General features: G+C 35.2%; 1 non-coding gene across 1 annotated transcript; it reads left to right on the top strand.

Annotated features, from left to right (window-relative positions):
• Nucleotides 1-1,999: 1,999 nt before the first annotated feature.
• Nucleotides 2,000-2,133, top strand: LOC129071517 (small nucleolar RNA SNORA42/SNORA80 family). Its single transcript, XR_008529268.1, has one exon. It is a non-coding gene; the product is annotated as a small nucleolar RNA SNORA42/SNORA80 family (small nucleolar RNA).
• The last annotated feature ends 9,510 nt before the right edge of the window (nt 2,134-11,643 follow it).

Genomic DNA, 11,643 nt, shown 5'->3' with positions numbered 1-11,643 from the left:
TATGGTGGAATTCCTTTCTGTAGCATCTAGTGTTTACCACTGTCTTCTCTTTCTGAACCTGCCCCTGGTGATGTCATATGGTTTCCCAGCCTGGCCCTAGGCAGTGTATTTGAGACTACTAGGGATCCACAGTCTATGGCTGAGTTTTTCAGTTGTTAATCTGTTCAATCTGTAATCAGCAGTCAAGTTTAAGCCCCACAGTCTGGGGCAGAGTCATTCCTGTGGGGAGGGCTATTGCTTCCCCTCAAGCTGATGCCAGTTGGAGGGGAGTGCTCTGCTTGAGAAAGATGGCTCCTGCAGTTTGGAGGATGATTCAGTACTGGGATCCTGGCGGCTGTTCCCTCAGTTCTCCTCCCAAAACCACCATACTCAGACTCTCCTCAAGCATCTGTAGTCTACTCTGTCCCCCTTTTGCCAAAGTATAGGGTACATGGCTGAAAATGAAATTATGTGCATTGACCCTTTAAAAGTCTCTCTGTGACTCCACCTATATCTCCCTGGCAGACAGAAACCCCACCACTTTTCACAGCTGGATGTTCTCTGGGTTCTTTTCCTGGCTCTGGTACTGCTCGCTCAGAAGCCCAGGTTGGGGTTCAGAACCCACATTTCTCAGGGGGAACCCCCCAGCTGCTGAAGTTTCCCTCTGGCACCTCAGCTGTTGCCTGTGAGAGCCCAGCCAGCCGTTTTGCTTCTCCTCTGCACTCAGTACCAGTCAAGTTGTGGTGAAATGGTTTCTTCTGTCTGTCTGTGGTTGTAAGGCTTCTCTCCAGCTATTGTTCAGTTGGTTATCTGGATGATTTTTCTACAATTTAGCTCCAGTTCTAGATTGGTCCTGGGAGGAGATCAGTGCAGCCTCTACTTAATCCTCTGTCATCTTGGATCTAATCCTCTGTGGAAAACTTCTATGACCCTAAGTCAGAACTATTATAGGCTTAAGGGCTCAAATAAATGTGACCGACTTATGGGTATTGTGCCTATAGACTGGTTATAGTATAAGCCAAAGGTAAAGCCATTGGTCATTTGATTTACCTATTCAGACTGAAGTTTGTGACCATTCTTTCCAATTATACCAGAGGCTAGTTTTGTGGTATCTTGTTTTGGGATGAGAGAGAAGAACAGATGACAACTGCCCACAAAGAACTCAGCTTATAAACAAGGAATTAATTAAATTAGATTCTCAGTTATTAAAAAAAGGAAGATACCATATGAAGGTATGAATTTCCACCTTCTCTTGAAAATTCAGGAGATCTGGTGAATATTTGACTACATTGATGGATATTCACTATTGGCTAAAGCGGAGTAGCTGGTGCCATCTTTAGAAGGGAGCAAAGGCTTTCCTGGTATGATACAGTCATACCACTCACTATTTTCTCCTTAATTCCATATTCTCAGCCTGCTTCACTAATTTGATGTTACCTGTATAGCTCATAAAATTTGCATCCCATTTTAGACCATCCTTGTGACTGTGCAGGGATGGGCAAAAAGTTAGGTGTACAATTGTGAGTGTGCAAAACACAGAGCTTATTGTATTATTATTATTATTGTCTTATTTTTCATATGACCAGCTGTGAACCTACTTTTGCCTACATCTGTATATACATACCTACATATGTACTATTACTTGTAATATATAAAATACACATATATTTTCTTTCTGATAGGCTAAGTTGAAAAAACCCCAGCAGAGAGGTAAGTTTATGCTCTCCTTTCTTCTATTTGCAGGGAAGGCACTTTTCTAGACTATCAGATTTTATCTCAGGGGCATATAAACCTTATAGGGTCAGCATATTTATAAAGCTACTACAGTGCACCCTTGAACAATGTGGGGGTTAGGCACACCAACTCCCTGCTCAGTTGAAAATCCATGTATAACTTTTGACTATATTTTTTTGAAAAAAATACGCATGTAACTGGGCCCACTCAGTTTGAAACCACCATATAAACTGTAAGTAAGCTGTATGTGGTTAGTTCTTAGTGCCTTTTAAAATAACCTTGATATGCGTGGGTTTGGGTTTATGGCAGGCCTATCCCTCTGGGTCTCTCATAGAGTCCCATGCCAGAGCAAACTGTGGCCTTGAACCATTGCCTGGCCTCTGCCCATAGGCTGCAGGCACTGAAGTGGTTTACACAGTGGAAAAAAAATTAAAAGTAACCTTTATATTATAGAAAACTTAAACATATACAGAAAAATAGAAAGGATAGTATAAGAACTTCTAAGTACCCATTACCCAGCTTCAACAATTATCAACTGTGCTCATCTTTCTTAACTCTTTCCCCAGGACTGTTTTGAAGCATATCACAGATATACAATTTAATCCATAAATTTTCAATATATACCTCTAAAAGACATATGCTGTTCACATATATATATATGTTTATATATACACATACACATCATACTATATAACATGCACACACATAAATACAATTATATGAAATATATATAATCACACCAAATAACAATAATTCCTTACTATCAAATATCCAGTTAGTTTTTAATTTGTTTATTTTATTATCACCTTTTTTTTCCCCTTAAATTTTTTTTGTTTGAAGAAAGCAGATTGTTTTCCTGTATTTTGCTGGTTGCTTTTCCATGGTATAGTAAAATACATTCTTCTGTTTTCTGTAATTCCTATAAATGATTGGGTATATCTAGAAGCTTGATGAAATTTGGGCTCATGCTTTTTTTTTTCCTAACACTGTTTCAAAAGTGGTTTTATGTATTCCTATTGAGGGATATAATATCTGATTTTCTTTGTTTTTGTGATGTTAGCGTCCATTAAGCAACGTACATGATTCAGGTTTAAATAATGATTCAAAATAAGAATAGAATTGCCAAAAAGAAAGGAATTTAGAGGAGGAAAAAGTAATTTAAGACTAAACTGATTAGGGAAAAATTTATGGCAATAGAGGTATTTAAGATAGATCTTGAAGAATGGGAATGACTATGGTAAAAGAATGTGATATATTAGCTAGTTTAGGCTAAGTTAAATAGTGATAATAAATGATGCCAAAATTCCAGGGGTTAACAACAACAAAGATTTATTTCTTGTTTCAGTACATGTCCACTGTGGATCAGTAGTTGTTTTGTTTCACATATTTATGTCAGGACCCAGGCTGATGGAGTAGCTTCTATCTGGAAGATAGAGGAAAAAAGACCATATTGGAGTCAAACAATTGTTCTTGTTAAAGCTTCTGGTTGGAAATGGCTCATGTCAGTTCTGCTCACAATTCTGTTCAGTATTATAGACTGACAGAGTGGGAGGTATAATCTTGCCATAGGGCAAGGCAGCAAGTTTTTAAAAGAATGCTGCACCCTATTCCAGGAAAGACTATTCTGTGTGAGAAGGAAAAGGGTATTCTGGATAGAAAGAAGCACAAATGCATGCAGTATATTTGGGAGTAAGAAGACCCACTTTTCAGGAATAGAATAGGTATAGGTAGAAGATAAAAATAGTTCTGGGTAGAAGAGTAGAGACTATCAAAGCTACAGAAGGAGGGTGCAGTAAACTTTAAATTCTAAACTTATATTCAGCTAACCTTCTCTTCCATTGGAGGCTAGACTTTGGCATGGAAAGCTCTAGCTCAGTGATCCACATTTGTAATTTTAAATTTACTAGGAGCTACACTAAAATGTAAAAAAAGGGAATTAATTTTAATGTATTTTCACTTAATATGTTAAATATAACATTCTGTTATATTTGCCTTATTCTTTATTGTATTTTCAGCTCTCTGAAGAAGTGATGAGGAATTCTATAGCAGTTTATTGTTAGGGTGGAAGTGGTGATTTGGTTTTGTACCTTGGTCTACCAAAAATAAAGCATTTTTGGATAACAATGGAAGGGTAATTATCTGTAAGCAACCATGGAGCTGAATACTGTTCTTCCTCTCATTTTAGAGATCCTAGGTTAATAAAAAAAAATGTGCAGCCTCTTCTTAAGAGGACTGCAAGAGAAATATGAGCAATCTGAGGAGAGTCAGATTTTAGAGCAAGGTGTTAATGGGAACATTTAACAAAGAGTATAGGAGCATTGGAGAGAGTTTATGAGAATTGCAGTCCTAGAGATCACATTAGTATTAGGAGGGAGGGTGACATAGGGAGCTAGACTGGTTGCAGATAGATTAGACAGGTATAAGGAAGGTAAGTGATGAGGAGACAGTGGAGGGTTTGTACCAAAGTTACGCTGAGAGAATCCTAAGGGATTCATAAGGGATCATTGGGATAAAAGACAGTTTTGGAAGGTGGGCAGAAAGAATTCGGTTGAAGTGAACTGTTCTGATTTCCACATTGATGAGAAGTAGTTTAAGTGCTATTGTGCACTGAAGCACAATAAGCAGAGGCCTCTGGACAGACTGGCTTTTTTTGTGGCCATTACCTTAGATGAATAAAAAATTAGATGAGAGCTGGAACTGGAAGATTTAAATGAGAAAGGTGCAGAACAGGTGATGACAATGGATACATATCAAAGTAAAGATCTATAGTTCTTGATAACTAGATGTGATGAGAAAAGGGAGGTCGCTTTATCAACATTTATTCAGTGCTCAGTATTTATTAGCAACCGTATATGCATTTTATTTAAATCTTACAAAATCCTGTAAGGTAAGTGAGATGAATTTCTATTTTTATAGACATGGAAACTTAAGTTCAGAAAGGTCATAATACCTTGCTTAAGCTAACACAACTACTAATAAGTAGAAATAGGAGTAATCCAAATCTAGTTGACGCCAAAATCCTTTGTTATTCCTTCCATATGATATATTTTCAAGAGGAGAGAAAAAGGGATCAAAAAAGATTGCATTTTTAAACTTGGAGATTCATTGACATAAATGGAAGAATCAAAGGAGGAAATGGTTTTACTGTGGAAAGAATAGGTTTATTTGAGATAATAATAGGATATCCATGTGGATGCAGTGAGGGTGCAGTTAGAAGTTTGAGACTTGATACTGAGAGAGCCAGGAGAGGAGATAAAAGCAGTGAAAGTTTATGCGGTTGAATACATATGTATAGATATATATTGTCTAATGAGTAAGTTGAATATAAAAATTAATCATTTATTTAAAGATTTTGAAAAATCAGAGTATATAAAATTTCTGAATAGTATGAAGTTTACAATGTATTCATTTCTAGATTAGATTTGGTCATATATGCAAACATATTAAAAATTATTTGTATAGCTATATTGAAAACAATGATATAGATATAAAATTGTATATATATTTTTAAAATATATAAAAAGACTAACATCTTACAATGGGAATTTATGTTATATTGGCTCTAATAACATTGCATGAAGGCTTTTGGATTCAAAACATTAATAATGATGATTTTAATATACCATATAATATTGTTTTATAAATGAAAGGTTATTGTATATAAATATTGCAGTCATATAATAGTCTGGATTAGATAGTGTACTAAATCTTCCTGGCTTTGTTGGGAGTTTCATTTGTAGATTTTTAAACAAATGTTTATTGAAAGCTTGCCTTGTCCTAAACATTTTTTATATATGTTATTTCATTTAATTTTTAAGTGACCCTGTTATATTTGAGAATTTTTTATAGTGAAGAAGATATAACTTTAATATGATATGTCAGTGATGATAATCTTACCATTTTTATAGCACCTTAGAACATACAGAACATTTTTATATACATAATTCTTATTTGTACAAGAGCCATTGTGCTAGACATGTGCTATATGTTACAGAATTCTGAAACTTATTTAATCTTTACAGATCTACTGTGAGGAAGGTATTATTATCATCATTTTTATAATGAGAAATTTGAGACTCATGTAGTTAAATAGCTTGGCCAAGGTTACATGCCTAATAAGTGACAGATCACTGATTTAAGTACATATAATTTAAGCCATTGCAGTTAGTACCTCTATCAGCCTAGGCCTTGAAAAAAAAATGCAGTAGGTAAAAGAAATAAAATGTGAAAAACACGTCATCTTCACATTGGTGTTGCATATATTTTAGTGATTAGCTCCATCGTAGAAGTGATACCAATATTTGATACTTATTTTTAATTTGTTTGGATTGTTTTACAAAATTGCTTTAAAATCCACTATGTCTAGAGGTAGGGGATCTCTAGCTATTACCCAATTCCTCACCCTCTAATTATATCATGCAATTATTCTTTTAGAAAAGAAAGAAATAGAAAATTATATTATTGAAGGCATAACCCAGGAAAGAATGAAAACATGTCTTGGTTTTCAGGTGCTCTCTTGTATTTTTATGTTATTCAACTACTGTAAGATCTATGCTTTCTGTGAGGAGATAATATTGTGAAGAGATAATATGAGTATTTTGGGGCTTTTTGGAGCATTTCAGGATAACAGAGCAGATTAGAATAACATTTTATATTTGTACTTCTCATTTTTGAAGAGCAAAGTTATAAACATATAGTTTGTTGATTTTTCTTTTTTCTTTTTTAATCAGTAAAGGAACATCTCTTGATTTACAACAAAGGAGACTTGTTCTTCAGATAAGTGCCCAGATGTGGAATTGCTGGGTCATGTGGTAGTTCTATTTTAAGTTTTTAGAGGAACCTCCATACTGTTTTCCATAGTGGCTGCACCAATTTTTAATCCTGTCAACAGTGGACCTAGAGGGTATTATGCTAAGTGAAATAAGGTAGAGATAAATACCTATGATTTCACTTATATGTGGAATTTAAAAAATAAAATAAATAAAACAAAAACAAACTCATGGATACAGAGAAAAAATTGATGGTTACCAGATGGGAGGGGGTTGGGGGATGGGTGGAAAAGGTGAAAGGGATTAAGAAGTACAAATTGCCAGTTATAAAAATAGTCATGGGGATATAAAGTACAGCACAGGGAATACAGTCAATAATATTGTAATAACTATATATGGTGCCAGGTGGGTACTAGACTTACCAGGGTGATTAGTTCAGAAGGTTTATAAGTGTCTAATTGGCATTTCATACATCTGAAACTAATGTAATATTGTATGTCAACAATAACTGAAAAATAAATTTAATAAAAGGGGGGATTTCTAAATGGTCTAAATAGAGGCAGTTCATTGATGTCACTTTTGGATTTGTTTGAGCAAGTCCTAAAGTTGTGAGAAGATATCTGTCCTTTGTTTGTTGTGAGGAGAAGAAACAAGCTCCTCAGCTGGTAGAAATAAGAGTGCCAACTAAGCCAGTAGTACAGATGATACAACTACCATTATAGGCATACTTATCTATGTAACATGTCTCTCCTGTGCTTGTCCCCTCATTGTTACTGGAGGCCTAGACCATCCTTTATTATTGATATCCTATTAGAGCCTTTTTTCCCTGGCCAGGGCATCTAGCTGGAGATCTCCCAATTATCAGCCTTCTGTATATTTTTTATTTTATTTTATTTTATTTTTTATTGTTCACTTGCAGTTGTCCCCATTTTCCACCCATTAGTCTTCCCTGCCCTACCCACCCCCACCTCCCACATTCAATCCTTCCCCCACCCTGGTTGTCCTTGTCCATGGGTCCTTTATACACGTTCCTTGATGACCCTTCTCCTTCTTTCCCCATTAGTCCCCTCTCCCATCCCCTCTGGTTACTGTCAGTTTGTTCTTTATTTCCATGTCTCTGGTTCTATTTTGCTCCCTTGTTTGTTTTGTTGATTAGGCTCCATTTATAGACGAGACCATATGGTATTTGTCTTTCACCGCCTAGCTTATTTCACTTAGCATAGTGTTCTCCAGTTCCATCCATGCTGTCTTGAAGGGAAGAGGTTCCTTTTCTCTTTCTGCTGCGTAGTATTCCATCGTATAAATGTACCACAGTGTTTTGATCCATTCATTTGCTGATGGGCATTTAAGCTGTTTCCAGGACTTGGCTAATTGTGCTGCTATGAACATTGGCAAATTAAAACCACAATGAAATACCCCTTTGCATGGGTCAGAATGGCTATCATATACAAATCAACGAACAAGTGCTGGCGAGGTTGTGGAGAAAAGGGAACCCTAGTGCACTGTTGGTGGAAATGCACACTGGTGTAGCCACTGTGAAAAACAGTACAAAATTTCCTCAAAAAACTAGAAATGGAACTGCCTTTTGACCTGGCAATTCCACTGCTGGGAGTATATCCTCAGAATCCTTCTCTATGTTTAAAATGAACATGTGTTGCCTCCTCTTTCCTTAAAACTCTGTCATGTGCTGCTTTTTGAGAAGTTAATCCATTAGTTTATGTTGATGCACAATCATCTATTCTTTCAGCCTACCTGGGAACTGAGGCAGTGCATTTACACTAGACTTAGTTGAGGATTTGAGTGGTAGCAGTGAACATGTGTGATCTTGGGCACATATGGAAACTTCTCTGAGTCTCATTTTTTCTTACAATAAATGGTACAAGTTTATTTCTATTGTTAATTGTATAGCACTATACATATGTAAGGTATCACTATTAACGCATTTTTGTGATGTTTTGTGGTGTTTTTGGATAACAGCTTACTCTCCTGGGATGCTCAGGCTTGCTGGAGAAAGAAAAATTTTTGAGGACATAGCACAAAATACAGTCTGCTACTAATACTAATTGCCTTGCAGTTACTACTCCTAATACTTTTAAAGTAATTTTAAGAACTGGGATTGAATTTAGAGAGAATTGGGATTGAAGTGATTTTATAACTGTAGAACCAAAGTTTTTCCAGATGTTCTTTGGGTTGCTCTGGTAATGTGTAATGATCTTAGATGTATTTGATTTAGAACTACTTATGTTAATAGTGAAACCAGACAGAGCCATTATGAGTGGAAATCTGATCAGACCAGGAAAACAAAAACTTGGGTCATTTTTCCTTTTGCTTCATGTAGGCAGGCTTTCCTTTAAAAAAATTAATTTAAGGGATTTAATATATATGTCCATGGGTCCTTTATACATGTTCTTTGATTTGACCCTTTCCCTTCCTTCCCCCTTTACTCCCCTTCCCCTTTCCCTCCGGTTACAGTCAGTTTGTTCTCTATTTCAATGTCTCTAATTATATTTTGTTTGCTTCTTTGTTTTGTTGTTTAGGTTCCACTTATAAGTGAGATGATATAGTATTTGTCTTTCAGTGCCTGGCTTATTTCACTTTGCATAATGCTCTCCAGTTCCATCCATGCTGTTGTGAATGGTAGGAGCAATGCGAGGATAGGATTGAGTGTGGAGGTGGGGGTGGGTGGAGTGGGGGAATATGGAAACAACTGTAGTTGAACAACAATTAAAAAAGAGAAAATATTGCTTAACTCAAGGTCACAAAAATTTAGTGCTGTTTTCTTCTAAGAGTTTTATAGATTTAGTTCTTACTGGTAGGTCATTGATTGATTTTGAGTTAATTTTTTGTATATGGTATATAAGGTATGGGTCTAGACTCATTCTTTTGTGTGTGGCAGTCCAGTTATCCAAGCCCTATTAGTTAAAAGACTTTTTGCCTACAGAATGATCTTGCTACCCTTGTTGGAAATCAGTTGGTACACATACATCCACATACAATGGAATATTATTCAGCCATGAAAAGAAGAATATCTTACCTTTTACGACAGCATGGATGGACCTAGTGGGTATTGTGCCAAGTGAAATACGTCAGACAGAAAGACAAATACCATATGATTTCACTTATATGTGAAATCTAAAGAACAAAATAAACAAGCAAACTAGAAACAGACTCATACAATAGATACAGAAAACAGGCTAACAGCTGACAGAAGGGAAAGGGTTTAGGGGACTAGGTATAAAAGGTGAAGGGATTAAGAAGTCCTAATTGGTAGTTACAGAAGAGTCACAGGGATGTAAATTACAGCATAGGGAATATTGTCACTAATATCGTAATAACTATATGAGGCCAGGTGTCTACTTGAAATTCCAAGGGGACCACTTTGTAAAGTACATGATTGTTTAACCACTATGCTGTACATCTGAAGCTAATACAGAATAATGTTGAATGTAAACTGCAATTGAAAATAAATAAATAAAAAGAAAATCAATTGACAAAAAAGATGTGTAAAATATTGAGCATAGTTAACAATACTATATCATATACTTAAAAGTTGCTAAGAAAATAGATCTTAAAAGTTCTCATCTCAAGAAAAAACATTTTGTAACTATCTGTGGGGATGGTTGTCAACTAAACTTATAGTAATCATTTCACAGTATATACATAACAAAGCATTTTGTTGTACACCTTAAATAACACAATGTTATATGTCAATTATATATCAATAAAAAAAAACCTGAACAAAATAACATCAACATATTTTAATTTTGCCAGAAACATTCTATATCATTGAGGAGCAAAGGCTTATTATAGTGAGGCCCTGTCTCTCTTGTAGCTCTGCACAGCCCTGGGAAGAAGAGAGAAAATAAAATGCCTGGGCAGGAAATTGACTAAATGGCCTTCCAGTTCTCTTATTTCCTCTTTCCCTCCAGAGTAATACAATGGAACTTGCCTGTTGGTACTCTTGATAGTACTCTTAGAAAAGACTAGATGAATGGGCAGATAGAAACTCGATTCAAATTGCTTCCTTGATTAAAGAGTAATTAGTGAGCAAGTTTAAGCTACTTTTATTTTCTTTGAGTTTTTAGCTCTAGATTATCTAAAAGAAACTTCATATTTTTAACGGTAGATGTATTTTTGTATTTTTCTCTTAATAGATTTATAAAGTTGATGAAATACTGTTTTAAATAAGCTAAATATGCATAGAGAAAAGGACTATACTTCTTGCCTTTGATCCTTCATATATACTCTTCTTAACTTAAATAAATGATCAAAAATTACTTCCCTGAAGTAAAGTATTAAAAGGCCAAATGTAGCTCAGATTTATTATTAAAAAGAAAAATGGGGTTAATTATTTTGATTATACTTATACATGTATTTTCATTTACCATTATTTGTGTTGACAGTAGCATGAACTTGTTAGATTGCCCGAGTTCAAATTCTGACCATTTACCTGTGATTATTTAACAAATAACTGAGTAAATATTTGCAAAGTACTTAGTATAGGGCTAAGCATGTAGTATAAGTCTTTGTTAAACACATTTAAAGGGTTATCTTGTGAGAAATTAGATGACTTTCAAGGTCGAAGTACAGTTATAATATTTGAACAAGGTATGAGCTCAATGGACGTTTTTAGATTTGTGGTTACTTTACACATTTATGTGTCTGACATAGTTTCGATGAATGACACCAAGTACAGAAATGCTTACTGTTATTTCATTTGTTGTTACATTGCTATTTTATGTAGCTTCTCACATTTTCTAGAAAAATATATTTGATTTTTTTTTCTGAATACTGATAACAGATCCCTTGAATCTCATCTGTCTAATGATATGCCAGTTTGGCGACCTAAATTTTTAAAAACTGCTGAATTGGTATATCTTTAGGAAGAACTGTTTTAGGTAGTTCTCCTCTTCTTATCATAATGCTAATACAAAAATGTTAACATATACACAATGGAATACTATGCAGCAGAAAGAAAAAAAGAAGTACTAAACTTTTCGACAGCATGGATGGAACTGGAGAGCATCATGCTAAGCGAAATAAGCCAGGGGGCGAAAGACAAATACCATATGATCTCACCTATAAGCGGAACCTAACCAACAATGCAAAGAAGCAAGGAAAATATGACCAGCAACACTGAAAGGAAAAGAAATCAACAGAG

This window comes from Pteronotus mesoamericanus, unplaced genomic scaffold (assembly GCF_021234165.1).
Source record: "Pteronotus mesoamericanus isolate MK-2021 breed Mesoamerican mustached bat unplaced genomic scaffold, CSHL_Meso_final contig_105, whole genome shotgun sequence".
NCBI classification, from domain to species: Eukaryota; Metazoa; Chordata; class Mammalia; order Chiroptera; family Mormoopidae; genus Pteronotus; species Pteronotus mesoamericanus.
Note: the sequence above shows the minus strand (reverse complement) of the source record. Positions and strands in the feature narration are given on the sequence as shown.